Raw genomic sequence first — 3,667 nt, 5'->3', positions numbered from 1 at the left:
GTTGTGCTAGACCAGGTGTTGTGCTAGACCAGGTGTTGTGCTAGACCAGGTGTTGTGCTAGACCAGGTATTGTGCTAGACCAGGCATTGTGCTAGACCAGGTATTGTGCTAGACCAGGTGTTGTGCTAGACCAGGTATTGTGCAAGACCAGGTATTGTGCTAGACCAGGTATTGTGCTAGACCAGGTATTGTGCTAGACCAGGTATTGTGCTAGGTCTATCAGTTTCCTGCGGGCTGTTATAACGTAGGTCTATGTGGATGTAATTGTGCCTATTTTTTTTTATCGTGTTTCTAATGAATGTTTTATTTGAGTGCTCATTTAATGTTCATTTATCTTTTTTTTTTAATTATAAAGAGACTAAGAGGATATGTAGAAGTAATGCTTGAATTTTTCTTGAAAATATGATGGCAAAGAATGACGGAAATTGATGAGTATTTTCTTTCAAATTTAATTTTTCTTATTTTTATTGTATTTGATAATTGTATTCTATAAATAATTGTGTATATACTTCAAATATTGTAGCTCCTTATTTCTTCATTGCTATTATTATTATTTATTATTATTGGTATCAATTGTTATTTCGAAATTCCATCTGATTATGATAATGATTATCTTATAATTAATTTTGATCAAATTATTTCAGAAATATTTTTTAGCAAAATGGTTGCATATTTTTCATTTATTCAGAAATTAAAATAGTTTATTCATATTAGTATCATTGAAATAATTCTAAAATAACTTTCAAAATTATTAAAAATTGAAATGATTAATTATTTTAGGATCATTTCTACTTAAAATTTCTTTTTTTTATTACTATTATTACTAGTTAAAAATGTCTACAATTGATAAATACAAATTTATATGGTGTACTATGTTCTTGTATTTTTCAATTCAATTTGTTTATTATTCATTTTTGACATTCTATTAAAACAATGTTTTTCTCAACCCTAATTCAACAATTCGGTATTTAAAACTAAAAGTATTCACAGTTACGACATCTGCCTAACATATTCACGTATTTCAGGTCGCCTGCGTCTTGCTGTTCTGGTGTTCGTCATCCACGCTACTTAGGTCGTTTATCCATTCCTACGTTTTCTCCAGCCTCCGTTATCTCCAGCCTTCGTTATCTCCAACCTTCGTTTTCTCCAGCCTTCGTTATCTCCAGCCTCCGTTATCTCAGCCTCCATTATCTCCAGTCTTCGTTATCTCCAGCTTCTGTTATCTCCAGCCTTCGTTATCTCCAGCATTCGTTATCTCCAGCCTTCGTTATCTCCAGAGTCCAGCCTCCGTTATCTCCTACCTCTGTTATCTCCAGCCTCCATTATCTCCAGCCTCCGTTATCTCCAGCCTTCGTTATCTCCAGCCTCTGTTTTCTCCAGCCTTCGTTATCTCCAGCCTCCGTTACCGCCAGTCTTCGTTATCTCCAGCCTCCGTTACCGCCAGTCTTCGTTATCTCAAGCTTTCATTCTTTAGGTCCCCATTATTACGTAGCTTTAGCGTGATGTGCTCATGTTATTGTGACATCACACGTTATTAAATGACGTAATGATGTGATTGCAATCCACGTTATTAATTTATTTATTAACAAAATCTTGGTCTTTGTACCCTTTTTACATCCCTGCAATGATATATATTCAAAGATATCATCGGATGGAGGGAGGTTTGCACAAAAAATTAATGGTGCATCGTGCAAAAACCACTAGAAGAAACATTATGCTTGCCAGAAGATAACTACAAAGACGACTTGTAATAATAAATTGCTTCATTTATTTTTCTGTATCTAATATGCTGTTATTGTTTTAATGATATTTTGTTTGCAAACTTTTGTAAATCGGAAAAAATTGTAAATTTTCGCACAAAAAATTCCATGTTGCACAATAAGTCTATTTGGCTCATTTTGTCAAGAAGTTCTTTTTTTGCACAAAAAGTTCAATTTGGCACGAAAAGAAATAAAAAAAAACTTGTATTTATGCTCAAAAATTAATTATTTCTTTTATTTATTTCTATTTCTTTTCAATGATAATTTAAATTACATCCCATAATTATTTTTATAATTAATTTTGATAGCCATGTTAAGTATCATACTTTATTTAAAACATTGCCCCCAGTTTATCCACAACCCACTCTTTATTCATTATTATTCAACATGAATACAATTTGTTCATTTTTTCTCAACTCCTCAATCGCCGGTCGATTGCCAACCATGGTTCCTTTGTCTCGCTATTCGTATATGTTTTTTATATATCTTCATTGATACTATTTTTTTATCTAAAATCCAACAGAAAAAATGCGTTCACTCCAGTCACTATCAGAGGAAAATAAATATCATTAATATACTAAATTATATTAGTCCCGCGATTCGTATGTTTTTTATATATCTTCATTGATTCTTTTTTTTTATCTAAAATCCAACAGAAAAAATGCGTTCACTCCAGTCATTATCAGAGGAAATAAATATCAATAATATACTAAATTGTAATTCTCTGAACACCATTAATGCTTAACTGCTTGAATTTTTGCTCTAATATATTTTGTAATGTTTCTGAAACTGAAAATCATTTTGTACTTAGGTTTTCTGCACAAATTTTCAATGCTGAATTATTACGATTAATTAGATAATAATAATAATTCATATTTTTTTAAGATTCTAAACATAATTGTGATTAAGATATTCACTGCATTATCCACCTTTATATGACAAAGCCTGGTCCTAATCATAGTTAATTCATTTATTAATAAATTTTATTATCCATTAATATATATCATACAGCTATGTTCAATAGCAAACCAAATGTTTCAAAAGTTACAAAATTTTCAACATTTCGAGCTATCACTAGTAAAATATTTTACAATAATATTGTATGAAAAATGTTATTTTTACAAGTACAATTGTTTTAGTTTGTGTTCAATTTATGGTTAAGTTCAGTACAGTTTTACCGTCGTACATTGTACGCCTACTGAGCTGTAAATTTCTGGGCACAAGCACAATTTTGGTAACAAGAAGAATTTTGTACGCAAGGCAACAATTTTTGTGCGTATGAACAACTTTGTTTACATAGTAAAGATAAATGTTTTGTGCAAGAGAACAATTTAGTTCACAGAGAGGAACAACGTTTGCAATTGTTCTCATGGGCCTGTTGCCCGTACCTTTCTACCTTTGTTCCTTTTCCTACCATTGTTTCTTTTCTTACTCTTATTCTGTTCGTTTTCCTAATCTTGTTCCATTTTCCTACCCTTGTTCCTTTTCATGCCCTTATTCCTTTTCATACCCTTATTCATTTTCATATCCTTATTCCATTTTCCTATTTTCCTACTCTTGTTCCATTTTCATACCCTTTTTCCTTTTCTTACCCTTTTTCCTTTTCTTAGCTTTTTCCTTTTCTTACCCTTTTCCTACCCTCGTTCCCATCTTTACCCTTTTTTCTCTCTTCCCCCCATTTATCCTCATTATTCTCCCCTCCCCCCAGTCTAGTCTTATGTCGGTCAGTTTAGATTATGTTTTTCCCACCGATCAATTAATAATTGTTCTACTTCTGGCTCTCTGATCTTTATTAATCAACATGACGATAATTAACATGATTATCTCGACGCTGGAATTTCGGTATTCCGTCGAAAATTCCAGTATTCTGGTCGAGTTAGCAATTCTGTACGAATTATAAATACGTA

At 32.0% G+C, this 3,667-nt stretch overlaps 1 protein-coding gene across 1 annotated transcript in view; it reads left to right on the top strand.

Moving 5' to 3' along the window:
* LOC108671783 (guanine nucleotide-binding protein G(o) subunit alpha) overlaps positions 1–1,755 on the top strand; it is a gene marked incomplete in the record, with an annotated part of 4,474 nt that extends 2,719 nt beyond the window's left edge. Inside the window, 1 exon segment of the mRNA XM_018159357.2 lies at positions 1,026–1,755.
* Positions 1,756–3,667: the final 1,912 nt, after the last annotated feature.

The sequence above is a fragment of the Hyalella azteca genome, unplaced genomic scaffold (assembly GCF_000764305.2).
Source record: "Hyalella azteca isolate HAZT.00-mixed unplaced genomic scaffold, Hazt_2.0.2 contig9035, whole genome shotgun sequence".
Taxonomy (NCBI): Eukaryota; Metazoa; Arthropoda; class Malacostraca; order Amphipoda; family Hyalellidae; genus Hyalella; species Hyalella azteca.
The sequence above is the reverse complement of the archived record's forward strand: the minus strand, read 5'-3'. Positions and strand labels throughout refer to the sequence as shown.